At 45.1% G+C, this 13632-nt stretch overlaps 2 long non-coding RNA genes across 2 annotated transcripts; both read left to right on the top strand.

The window, feature by feature from the left end:
- The first annotated feature begins 540 nt into the window (after nt 1-540).
- LOC142603444 (uncharacterized) lies at nt 541-6130 on the top strand. The gene is made up of 3 exons (XR_012837376.1): nt 541-657; nt 2772-2872; nt 6108-6130. It is a non-coding gene; the product is annotated as an uncharacterized LOC142603444 (long non-coding RNA).
- Nucleotides 6131-10514: 4384 nt separating this feature from the next.
- LOC142603443 (uncharacterized) lies at nt 10515-13632 on the top strand. The gene is made up of 3 exons (XR_012837375.1): nt 10515-10628; nt 13213-13301; nt 13512-13632. It is a non-coding gene; the product is annotated as an uncharacterized LOC142603443 (long non-coding RNA).

The raw sequence follows: 13632 nt of genomic DNA, 5'->3' as shown, positions 1-13632 counted from the left end.
AAGTAAGTTGTCACTGGGGGGCTCTCGAGGGAGGGCTCAGCTAACCCTCTCTTACGCTGGTGGCAGGTTAAAAGCACGGAGAGGGCTCTTACTGCAAAGCAGATGTGTGGTACACTGCTCGCGGGCCACATCTCTAAGGGAAGTGGGGACTGTAGGGCTTGGAGTGCTGTGACAATACTGTGCGACCCACAGTAAACACTGTCGTGATGTAAAACAGAGTCGGGACAGGAATTTACTCCGGTTAGACCGTATTCTGTGTGTCCCAGGGAGCAAGGAGCAAGAGGGCATTTGGTCTTAAAACTGGATCTTAAAAAATCACCGTGGTTGCCCAACGGGTGGATGTTTCGGAGAAGGGGACGTCCTGCTGCATTCTGGTGGAGGGTTGTCAGAGAGGGAACAGCCAACTATGTGTCTCCTGTCTTGTACCGATGTGTTCAGACTGAAGAATAACCTCATCTAAATATTAATAATGAAATAACAGTTACCATGATACAGACTTCAGAAAAATTGCTGCTTATCTTCCCTCCCCCAGGATGCTGAAGCCCAGCACCCCAAACTGTCGTGACTGCCTGGGATCGTTGACATCTAGTATGATACGTGCTGGATCATCAGAACGGAGTGGGAGCGGCACAGCTTGGCTTCGGGAGCCAAAAATAGGTACTATCATTTCTGAGCCGAAGCCTCCCTTGTGTTTCTCCACCCAGCCCTGCCTGTTTGGCACATGCAGCACATAATCGTAGTGTTCACATCGTACCAAAGAAAAACCACATTCCTAAAGCAAGCGGTGCGTTAAGTAGTGGACGTGCTTTGGAAACAGGGTATGTTATGACATGGATCCTAATTTAGTGAGCATCAGTGACAATGGTTTGCAGATTTTCTGCGGGCGATGGGTATAGAAAGGAGCACGGCTCATCTGCTGCATTGCCATGTGGAAAAGCACCAGAGATGTTCAGAGACGTGCCGTAAAATAGGGAGCTTGAATTCCTTTCACTGGACAGCTGCTCAAATACTTGTAATTGAATGATTGAGTGATGAATGTAGCACATTTGATTTTTCTCTGGATCTTTTCTCTCTTTTATTCTGTAGCTCTGTGAATCTCAATCATGCTTTCACCTTTTTTTTTTTAAGTCTACTCACTGAAGTAAGTATGTGTCTGCTTCTGCCAAACCCCAAAAGCTACATTTAAAAATCTTGATTATTCAAGAAGGGTGAAGTTTGATCCACAAAGATAACGCTCTTTGAAGACGTCTGCTCCGTTGGTAGTGACTGATTTAAATGGGTTTCATTTTTCTATGCCTGTTACGCCGTTCTCAAGGCCACACAAAGGAGGAGGAATTGTCTGAGGCCATATAAATCAGGGTTTGTTATAGGGATGTCAAACACAACTGCACCATGGGGTGTTAATAGTGAGCAGGCAAGTAGTCAAAAGCAAGTCAGAACCAACTAACAAAAGCCACAAAGCTAATCTGTCTGGTTCTCGATGCTTCCCAAAAGTGCAGCGTCTGCACACTCACGTTCTGTTCAGGGAGAAGCTTGGGCTGTTAGGCTGATCCGTATCGCGTTTTCAAAGTCCTCCAGTAATTGGATGAGTAGGTTTGGTGGAATGTCTTTGGTTCTCAATTTCTCCCATCAGGAAAGATCTAAAAATGAAGCTAATGTGAGCACATCACTACTCCAGGTCTCTTCCTACTTACTAACACTGAGCTCACTCCACTGAAGTCACGCTCAGCTAAAGCAGTGGTGAGGAGAAACAGGCCACTGGACGCAGTAAGGGACCTGTTGGATTAAACTTCCGTTGAATAGTCAGTTCATCATTGCGTGGAGGAAGAAAACTCCCAATCTTTGTGCATGCCAGTAAGAGTTTCTTCCTTTTCCAGCAGTACTTTGTGGGCAGAGTGGAGGGCAGCCAAGAAAGTTTAACCGGATTGAGAAATATAAAAAACCTTTTAGCGCACACTTGAAGCGAAAGCTCTCAAGCGGCGTTTCCTGTATGCTGGACCACAGAGACACTTCGCGCACCAGTCTCTTTCTCTAGAAATGCTCATCCTTGACACGGCTGCCTTGAGCACATCGGGTTTTCGGAGGTTTCCGCTCGCTCTTTTCGTCTTTAAAGACTCAAGGCTGCACGGTGGTCCGTGAGTCAGGTTTGTGGGCACAGTGTATGATGGCGGGACACAGTTTTCTCTCCCAGGATGATCCCACAGTCTCTGCAGCTTTCCAAATACCTGATAGTTCAGAAGAGAAACTGAGCTCAACCTCCCAAAAACTCGTGTGCTTTCTAGCCAAAACGGAGCTGTTTGTTAGTGCTTTGAAACGGGCCACGGGGCTTCCTTTGTGCAGAAGGAATTCAAGACAGTGGAAGGTTTCAGGGGTTGAATGAAGCTTGGGAGCCAGGCTCTTGGATGATCACATGAGTCCATTGGACAGACTGCACACACGTGCATGCACATGTGCCTGCGAGCACATACCATTGTGGTTTCTGTATTATTTTTTGTTATTTCTCAATATTCCCATTAATATTTCATGTATTTATCTTGGTTGCTGGTAACTACAGCAGTGAAAGCGCTGACTCTGATGTCCCTCTGGGACGTGACATTGGCTTGGGACAGCCCAACAGTTTTGTGTGGGCCTGCAAAAAATGTTCTGCCCACTACCCTCCAATGCCAAGAACATTCCTGGCTTCTCCGATAACATCCTTAAGCACAGCACTGGTACAGAGACTTTCCTGTAGATGAGTGACCTGACATTTCCAAGTGTTACTTATTTTCCAGGACTTTTGGGTCACTAGAAGCTATTTGAGTTCTACCTATTCCTCTTAAGAAGGACTTCAGCTATCTCAGTTCTATACCTACAGCGCCCCTCCATTTCACAGGTAATTTTTTGGAAATGAATTTGGCAAGAGCAACAAGCAGGGAACAAGAACCCAGACCAGGGCAGACTGGCGTAACCCTGACAGAGTTGTTTTGGAAGACAGTAACTGACCCGGGAAAGGAATTAGTCCTGGTAGGGAGGGCGAGCTGGGTGTGAACTCTGGGAAGGGAACAACAGAGGGTGCTGCAGGTCCCAGCTGAGCCGACAGCTGTGGAACGGGTGGCACAGGCCTCAGTTCAGGGACAGGGATGCAGATGTGATCCTTGGGGGTGACGGCTTGTGACCAAAATGAATGTGGAGGAATGATGGGTGAGGAAAGACTGAGGCGCAGCTGGATAATGCCAGATACTAGCCAGCGGGGTTGACGTCTCCCTTTAAAAGCAGGTCAAGCGGAGTGCTGCTTCTCATCCAAAGCAAAAAAGGGCTGTGTTTAGGGAGTCGCGGCTCTCAGACAGCCAGCTTGTCGGTGGGAGCTGGGAGCGCTGTAGGGTGGAGGAGAGGATGCGCAGACAGACTCGGTGTGCAACGCAGGTACCCTCCAGCTTGATGCACAAAGCTGGATTTTGCCTTTGTGAACGTTTGCCAATTATAACATAGCATGTGCGTCAATAGTGCCTCTAACTTGCCTTAATACCTTTTTATGACAATAAAATTTGTTCTTATATGGTGCTTTTCATGCTCGAGGCAGTTCAAAGCGCTTCGCTAAGCACAGTAATGAGTTAGATCTGGGGAGCGCAGTGATTGTGTAGGCAAATACAGGGACTATTATGTGCTCTGCAATAATTCAAAGAGCCGCCTATGCTAGAAACTGTTTTATTTATCGAAGGGAGGAATGATGGCTGGATCTCATGGTTGTCCTCTGAAAGATTTGAATGATCTTTAGCTTCCACATTGAAGGGCACCTCAGAGAAATCGGAGCCGAGAGACCTCACTCGAGGAACGACGCGTGTAGCTGCGCAGCACCAAGGCAGCCGTGTCCGCCGAGGTGAGGGGCCCAAGATCAGCTGCAGCCCTCGAGCCTGAGATTTACCTTTCTCAAGCATATTACATCTCTCAGAATCCTCTCAGAGCTGACTCTGTTATTTGATGTCTTCTTTTACCTTGCTTTTAGCTCTAAAATAAAAGGTTTTTTGTGCAAGACCTTCCACCCCTAGGTCTTGAAGAGGGATTACCGAGTTTAACAGTGACACTGTGAACCACCGCGGAAGTATTGCTGTTCTCCAGCGGAATAAAGGGAAATTTAAGGCCAGATCCAAGCAGACACCTGAAGTGAAATTTGCACAGAATTCAGGCCCCTTAGTCCAAAGTCATGATCCTGAAAAACCTGCTCTCGGCTTTCCCTGCTGCAGGAGCTGCCGGTGCACTGCAGACTCTTCATTTTCAGCATTTAACTTCTTCTTGTGCCTTCTCAAAGGCACTTGGGGAGTATTTCTTGCCAGACCTTTCCTGCTGACCCGCCGGCCACACTGTGTCTGGGATTTCTCTCTAGAATATTTGGGTCAAAATGAACTGGTCTGGTGGAGGAGGAACAGTAGTAGCTGCTCCCTCTGGCCTGCCCATCTGTGTGGTAGATACCCTGTGCGTGACTGCAAAACACCACGTGCGGTCCAGTCCTCTAAGTAAATTCTCATCTTTTTACCTTTTCTAGAAAAGGCTAAATGACCGCTAGTACATTGCCGTGAGCTTTGTGGGTATGTACTCCTGCTCGGGTGCCCTTCCTACTCAAACCAAGCAACTCAGGGCAGCCCTGCTGACAGAGCTGGTCAGTTTGGAGCGTAAACAGAGTCTGACTTACGGAATTCACTTCCTAGTAATCGTAGCGGCAAGGATAGAAAGGTGTCACTTCGGGCTCCTCTGGAACGGGACAGGGGAGAGTAAAACTACAGCCGGCTAAGGCTGTAAGTTAAGACTAATACTATCTCGAATTGAAACCAGACGAAACGTTCCAGGAGACAGCCTGCAAGTGCTTCACAAAAAGCGGAAAGCAAATGCTTTTTCTACGAGCATTAATCTTTATGCCTCGCTAGGGTCATAAGCACTAGTGAGAGTGCAAGGAGAGAATTCAGCTCAGTCAGCACTGGTCCGTAAAGATCTATGTCCAGTTTTGCACTTAATTCTGTTTGTCTGGGGCTATTAATTAGCTCCTTTCAGTTTCCCTGTGAAGATCTGTATGTTAGGTCTACTGAACGCTCTTACACATAAAGATCTGTCGTTGATTGCTTGGGCAGCTAAATTGGGTAGACAGCTCACTACTCAAAGGTATCTTAACTTTGCATCCTTTTCTGCTGGGGCAGGAATACTGAGGATGACTTCAATCTTATTGTAATCTGCTTGTACACATTGCTTTTCTAATTTCATGCCTAGGTACGGCATTTCCATTACAAAGGAGGTTTGTTGGTTGAGCTCTGCTGGTCTGGGTCTTTCAAAAGCTGATCAGAGCTTCTGGTTGTGCGCTTCTGGTCTTTTCCCTCAGAACAAAACAACATCTCCGCAGATCCTAGGCTATCGAAGCCCATGGAACAGTTCAAGTGCCGAACACAACCCAAACGGCAGCCTGAGAAAATGATGTCTCCCCTAGGGGCTGTTGACTACGCACAAACGTATGATCTGTTTTCCTAACGTGCCCGTCAGAACCCTGCTGATGCCTCCAGCAGAGAAAAATATTTGGCATAGGCCATTTCCCCCCAAATTTTCCTCCTTGCAGGAAATAGAAAATGTTCCTTTCCTACATATTTATTTGTGTTTAATCACAAAGGGTTGCATTTTTCCCCTTTCTCTGGTGACCCATGAGTGCCCGCTTGCTGTCAGTTCTGCATTTCCTCTTATCTTTCACAGAGCTGCGAGCCTTTTCGGCCCTTCCTCTAGCGTCCGCTATACTCCACGTAAGACCTTGGTATAGGAGATGAGCCTTAGGATGGGCTGTATTCAGGTTTACTCAGCACCCTGTGCAGGCTTCCCTATGTTTTTTAAACACCTCGCTCTGTGGTTCAGGTACCCTGGTGAAGGTGTTCTAATGTGAACAAGGCTTTTCAACACAACCGTGTACGCTGCTAATTTTTCAGACTGTCTCTTTGGCTCTCTGTTGTTTCCTCATGCATTTAAGGATGGATTCCTTGGGTCAGAGAGGAGATGCCAAATTTCAAGTCTGCTTGTAGCTTTTTTTGGAGGGGCTAATTAAATTCCTAGCACTGCATAAATTGGTGCACAACTTTAATTAATATCTATTTATCTTTCAGGCTGTGGTTTGCTCACCTTCTGCTACAGTGTCCCCCTACCCGCCCTGGGCCCATGAAGCACTCTGCATGGAGATCTGGTCCCCACTGACCACCGCGTGGGCATTCGCATGTTCTCAATGTCATCACTTGAGTTACCTCGTCTTTTCTCAAAGGTGAGGACTGGTTTCTGTCGCTTGCCCCACTGCTCTGTTCCCTTGTGTGGTTTTTTTTTGCAGTCCGCTTCTGAACACTGCAGATCTCTGCTCCCTTCTGTGGTAAATTTTTGGATTATTGGACCTCTCGTCTCTCAGTCACCTTCAGTATAGACATGGTGGCTTTCCAGTGCTGTTTGAACAGATCAGTTCACTGACCTCAGGCCAGTTTGAAAGGTGGTTTCTAAGTCAGCTGCTGCGGTGTAGCAGACCCAGTACTGGACTCATTGGTGCCTGTGTTAATTGCGAGTAAAAAACCATCTACTTTTCTCTGGTTTGTTCCAAAAACCCGTCAGGATCTGATCTGTTATCTACATTCAGTTAGCCTTTCAACACTGCAAATAGGCTATTCAGGTGAGAGAATCACAGAGCTTTCTGTGCTCGGTCCTTCTTTACATACATCATATCTGTCATTTTTTAGGTAAAGTGCAAGATTTCTTGCATTTGTCACTTCTAACGTGGTAGGCATCGTCCACCTGCATCAACTGAAAATTAGTAAAAACTTTCCTGCGTCAGAACCAACTGTAGCCAGGAACAAGACCAACTTCTTTGTCTTTCTGGTTTGGAAATTGCTCACGGTGAGGCATTTGCCTCCCTCAGTGGCAGAGTTCGCCCCACTTGCTTCCTGTGGCCTGTGCACAGCACGTGCTTCTTCGGGATGTACTTTAAAGAAAATACTTTAAAGAAAAAAAGAGACAATAAGAGAATAGGAGTGTTATGTGAGGTTTTTCTTCCTGATGTCTTTCATTGGTACTTTCTAGAGCTTTCTTTTTAAGATAAGCACAATACATGAACTCTGCTCTTTAGTAAAAACACACATTAACAGCAGCAGTAGTAGTAAACATCAAAGCATGTCAGTAATACTATTCCTTGTCTTCCCCTACGCTGCCTTCTCCAAGAGTAGTACTTCCTAGAACGACCTGGCGGCGTGAGAAGTAGCAGCTCACCGCAGATACTGTGACGACAACCCCAAAAGGACCAGACGAGTGCTGCCTGATATCCGGTGAGTGGGCTACAGGTCGGAAGGAAAAAAGCTGGACTTCCATTTGAGAGGACGGTTTAGACGAAACTAAAAGATCATGAAGCAAGCATCAGCCTGAAAGAGGGTTTAGAGGCAGACTGCAGCCATTTGGGGCTAGAAAAACATTAAATTTGTGAGAAAGCTTTTCTTCCTCTGTCAAATATATCTTTTTTGTTACCTGCCTCAGAGGGCTTGCATCCAAACAATGCCATTTCTTTCCTCAGAGAATGTAAATGTTTATTCCAGATGATATAGACATAAACCTCAATTTCTTCTCAGCCCTCACTGTAGGTTTTTGAACATGGAATGAAAGTCTTTTTGAGCAATGGATTTCTTGCTGAATACATGGCGCTTCTGTACTTTCAGAATTGAAAGTACTTCCATAGCCTTAACTTCTTTCTCTACCAATTCCCCATTTTTAGCAATGTAAATTTGTTCCAAACATCTAAATTCTCTCCAGTTTTTGGTAGTGATCCTTTTTAACTGAATTCCTTTGGGAGTGTGAAGACATTTTGCTTTTACACAAAATGTCCACCGCCTGTATAGCATACGAGTATTTTCCTCTCGAATTTCCCTGCCAGCACCTACCTCCCGCTACACTGGAGGAAGATATGCCCCTGCAACCTTACATCCTTCTAAGAGCATCCCCCCAAAAAGTGGCTGTTAGTGGAGGGGGAAGAACTGCTGGGCAGCATTTACAGAGAGGTGGTTCCTCTTCACTAGAAAGTGGATTAGCACCTTCACCTCTTTTCGGGCCAGGCCGCTCAATGGGCAGCGATGTTCAAACCCCACCGATCTCTGTTGATATGAACTAGCAGTCTTTAGTTTCCTGCAGTTCCCTCTGCTCCATTTAGTATTTCTGAATGTCTTTGTGTCTTACTTGGACACAAAGTCACATTCTGACCTCTTTGAAACTCATTTCATATTTTCTTAGAATTAATAAACTTCAAATGCAGTAGCAGAAATACCAAGCAGTCAATAAGTCCAGTCAAGTTGTGTTAGAAGTAAAAACAGTGTGTTGTAAGGGCAACGTTTTCTTAAGGAACTGCTATTCAGGCATATTTGTTGTTTCAATTAGTCTGATTTAGTGGCTCAGTCAGGGGGCTGCAGCCTGTAGCACTCAGACTGTAATTTGATTTCTAAAGCTGCCATTCAGGTACTAAGGAAATAAAAATATGTGGTAAAACCACATCGTGACAGCAGACGTATAGATCCTGATGTGCTTAATGTGCAGCGTACCTGTCAGGGAGATGCAAGGGTTCACGGCACGATCACCCGCATTTCATATCCCATCGGACTTGCGTGTTTTGCTCTCCTGGTTTTGATCACTGTTCCCCCGGGAAGAGTGTGGAAAGGTGGCAGAACAGTGGGGTTTTTTTCCAGAACTGTTGCCCTGAAGGGATCTTTAAACAAAACAAAACAAAACAAAAAAAAAGAAAAGAAAAGAAAAAGAAAGTAAAATTAATGTGTGTGAAAAGTGCCAGATTGACAGTTTAGCGAGTAAAACACTTTACCTATTGGAAGGCTACCCACGTTTTATCTGCTAGAGCTGTCAGCGTAGCACCATTCCTCAGCACGAGATGTATTCTTTTCTTTTTAAACTGTCCTTGTGTCTCCAAATTGCTTAGTCCTGCATCTGAGAAAGATTCAGATAGCACTAATGGGGGTAAGAAGTTGGACTGCTGAAAAGTAGGAAGAAATCCTGGCAAATTTGCCCTGGTTTTGGAGATGCTTAAAATTTGCAAGAGGCTAGAAATGATTTAAAAATAAAATATATGCAGAATGATTCCAGGCGTAGCTCTGCTTTCAGCCTAGAAACTGCTGGGAACAGAAACTTGTTTTTCTCCTTGACAAATCGGGGCTGTATCACAGGGTTCGGCGCTCTCCTCGGAGAACTATGGAACCGGGGTCTTGTCCGGACTTTGGCAGCGCGCCCAGGTGCTGCAGCGTGACCCCCAGCCTTTCTCGGCAGCAGGGTGCTTTGAGAGGCACCATGATAGTGGTGCACAGATCATGTAGCAGGAAGCCACTGGGAAAAGACAAGCCCTCCAGGACTCCAGACATCCTTCAGTGCCCTCGGGGAGTGAAAATCGCGTCTAAACGAGGTCTTGGATCTGTTGCTTGATGGCATTGGTAGCAAGGTGTTTTACTTAGTGGATAAGAGTCAAATTAGGTATCTGCACTTTTATGCATAGATAAATTTACATCTAAAACTGCACAGTAAAGTCTTCAAAGTATCTGATACATGAACCTGAAGATCTGTTCTGAAAGGTTGAATTTTACAACTGTTTGAGCTTGTCCCTTTTTCAGATGACGTAGTAAAAATTAAGAAGTCCGATATCTCTTTCATGAAAAATCCATTATATGTAGAGGAATTCCTTCACAGCGTTTGAAAGGGTGATGAGGTTTCGAGGAGCGTTCCAGTTAGGAGGAAGCAGACCCCAAACTAACTTTAAAGGGCTGCTGAGAAGTGTGTGGACAAGATAGCTCCAATGTCGGTATTCTTTCCCATTTCTGCAGATCATCGTCCCTGTCTTCACTACATCACACGAATGACATGTGCCATTGTGTTTGAAGTGTTAAATTGGTGGACTGAGGTAATTTTGTTCGTATTTACTATTCTGTCACAAGGTTGTAAAACTTCTCTGTGTCTCCCGTTTCTGCCATTTTAACAGAAAATCTGAGCGCAGGGTGTATGGGCTGTGGGGGGCAGTTAACGGGGAGCAACTGCCAGGTACAAAGAACAAGGGGAACAAAGGATTCGGCCATACGGCCCAACGCATCAGCTGTATCCATCAGGTAACAAAATAAAGTGACAGGGCGATGCTGCTGTTAGAAACTTCCCACACTGGGCAGAGATGAGGTTTAATTACACCTGTGAAGTGCACTGAGACCACCAGGAGTGATGGACTCTATATTTTCCAGGCATCTTCTGTTGCTGGTCTAAGATTATTTCTTTGATTTCCCTAGCCCAGAGGCAAATGACTGTTCCTCTGTGCTAGGTATCAATTCTTCCTTTTGTTTTTAGTCTTTCTCCTCTTTTCCTTTCCATTTTGCTCTCAGATTGCTGCAGTCTCACTTCCCTGCCTTCGCTGGAAGGAAAATGGGATAGCGCGTACACAGCACTGAAGCACTCAGACTCGGGAGATGCGAAATGTGGATGTGCTGCGCTGCCTTTGATGACTCACACCACCTTTCCGTGGTTCTGCTTTCCTTGGAAATTTCTTCTAGACCGTCACCTCTCTGGGGAAGGCACTTGCTTTTATCGTGTGATCCTACGGTGCCTAATACAATAGGACCCAACCTCAGGTAAGACCTTTAGGCACTCCCGTTATATGAATAAGATTGTTGGTGTCAGTAATTAACATTCTTGTGGGATTGTTGGAAATGCTTTGGGATAAACACCACCTGGAATCCTCGTCTGGCTTATGTGGTTTTTAAGCTGTAGAGGAGGCTGATCCTGTTCACACGAGAGGGCATGGACCACCTGTCCCTTCTCTTCCTGGGTGTGCAGAAAGTCTTTCAGTCCAAAGAGGAGTTAGGGTACCTCAGTCAGAAGCGGGATGCTGGAAAAGTGAGGGCATTGCCAGTGGGGGAGAAGAACGGAGACTCAATTTTCAGCATGTCTCCAGTAATGATCTCACCTGAGAACAAAGACTACATGACAACCACCAAAACAGAAAGAAAAAATACCAACCTAAGTGTCACTGATAATGTTGTGAATGCCTGTGGCACGGCGTCATCCCATGACAGGCTTGCAGAGACGAAATCTTGCTCTGGTTAAATGGATGGCAGAAAACCCATGAAACGCCAGGCTTTCCCTTTGGGGGTTACCTGGATTTCTCTCCTGAATGCCCAGACAGCCACATCCCACATCACTATGCACATTCCGATAACAAATAAATTATTCTTTTCCTTTAAAGTGTGCATTGGATTCGGTAAGCCCTGCATTTTGGATTCCAGGTTCCCTCTATCTACATCTGAAATCTCTGAATAAACAAACATTGGATTACACCTCCACAGCTCCCTCCGCTCAGCGTCTGAAGCTGTTAAAAGCATTTCACACCAACTGCTCCGCTCGTATTTCAGACTCTGTTAAACACCGACTCAAGCGAAGGAGCTCCATCTTCCTCTCAAAATTCCCAGGGAACTATCCTTAGTTATTGGAAGGTCTGCCTCCATTTATAACCCTCCCTATCTCCGGCGAGGAGTTGGAATTGTCTAAGCTGTTGACATCAGGAATGACATAAATATGTGCTGGGGTTAGAGGGTTTCTGGCAAATGGCCCGCTAACCTAGAATTTGCTCTGCAAAGTCAGGAGGACGACTTTTAACCTCAGAGCAGTTTGCAAAACCACATCTGTGACCAATAAATATGAAAAATTGGGGGGAAAAAAAAGAAGTTGTCCGTGGATGTAGCCGATGCCTCGTACACAAGGGAGGCAGCACAGCAGATGAAAGTGAAGGTGGGTATCTCATAGCTGTAAGTCTTAAACTGAACAAGTCAGGTCTTTATTTGTACTGCAGCCCCTTTTTATCCCAAAATTGCCTTAACCAGCTCCTAGAGGATGCCCAGTAATGGGAAATTCTTTAGATAACAATCAGGGTAATGGTTCGGTGTCACCTCACATCCTGCTAAGCAATAGAGAAATCCTGATGAGAAAAATGGACACAAGCAGAGTGCCACTGAACAGTCAAATCCTAATTTTATCACCCTTCTTGTGGGCCACAGACAACCCAGTGGGATTTACAGCAGCTCTGAAGCAGCTTCAAATCTCAGGAGGAGTCAGAAAGGCTCAGTGCTAGCTGCGGGACCGAGGAGTCGCAAAAGATCAGTGAAGTTGTCGTTGCTTTCATTGCTTCTGCACCAAAACCCAGTAGGCTGGTTTGAAATAGGAAGCACCTCAAGCAAAAGACAAAATTTAATCACTGAAATGAAGGTCCTCCCCTGGATCCCTCTCTGGAGAATACCATCTGTCTCTGATGATCATGCACAAGCTCCCAAAGAAGGTAAATTTTGAATTTAAAAGTGTACACTGTCAATGTGTGAACGACAGCATTAAATCTCGACTGTAAGGCTGAGATATCTGCAAGAGGAGAAAAGCGCCTTTTCCCCTCAACCATGTAGCGGTGGCCGAGGTAGATGAGGTAAATATATTGTCTCCGACTATTAAAGGGTGAGGGAATTATTTATACACGTGTATTACACATTTGCAGCCTAAAGGTGGTTGTTGTTTCTTTTTGTAATTCAAAAGTTTAAAAGTTTAGAAATGCCCTATGCAACTGTAATTTGTCCCTTTTGTGCATTTGCATTATGATCCACTATTTAATTGTAATTAGATCACATGCTGTTCTTTCGACAGGTTCCCGGCCTCACTCATTGTACAGTATAGACTGTGCTCTCTAAGTAATGATTTTATTTTCTCCTCGCTGTTCACTGTGTGGCCCATGCTTTATTTACTGCACACTATTCAAATATTGTTCTGAAGACAGATTTATTCATTTCCTCCATGGTACTCATCACTATGGTATCCAAGTGCTTCACAAACTCTAATTCATTTTCTCAAGACTGTTGCAAGAACTGGTGTTACCCTTATTTTACAGATGAGGAACTTAGGCATACAGACAGAATAGTAAAAACTGTCTTTTAATTTTAGATATCCAATTAGAAACACTCATGGCCTGATTTTGTCAGAAAATACAACATGGCAAAGCATCTAATTTAGTCCAAAGTTGCATAAATTCTCATTTACTGCCGATACATCTGCAAGTGCTCTTCACTTCTGTAAATCAGAATTCAGTATGTCAAATCGGGCACCTGGGAAGTGAAGACTGCGCAATTAGTGCATCGCTGTGAAGTCTCCATTTTAAGCACTGTGTTTTGCATCCCGTAGGAGTCCTGAGGCTGAAGCCCTTTCTTGGAGCGGCAGTCACCCACCTTAGCCACAGTGCCGTGCTTGCCTTCCCTGCAGTTCCTCGCAAGGTATGTAAAACACCAAGCTCTGATTTCTATAGTAAATTAAGTGGAAGTTACTTAGGCACTTACCTTGGCTCCTTGACCTTGGTTCAACATGAGCCAGGCTTATCCTTTTGCACTGGCAACCTTTATTCTGGTATTTCATAACTTGGGAGTGTTTTACTTTGCAGCTTAACTACTTTTGGTTTAATACCTCTCTATTTCTCTTCCATTTAGAGATAACCTAAAAAAACCCCAACAAACCAGCAATTTAATCCTGTGTTGGCATCAGTGTAGGCCGTCAGCAATGTGGAAGCTTACCCTAAATGAGGAATAAATAGTTCCTGTGGCCCAGCAC

Source organism: Balearica regulorum, chromosome 12, assembly GCF_011004875.1.
Source record: "Balearica regulorum gibbericeps isolate bBalReg1 chromosome 12, bBalReg1.pri, whole genome shotgun sequence".
NCBI classification, from domain to species: domain Eukaryota; kingdom Metazoa; phylum Chordata; class Aves; order Gruiformes; family Gruidae; genus Balearica; species Balearica regulorum.
This window is presented reverse-complemented; position numbering and strand designations above follow the sequence as displayed.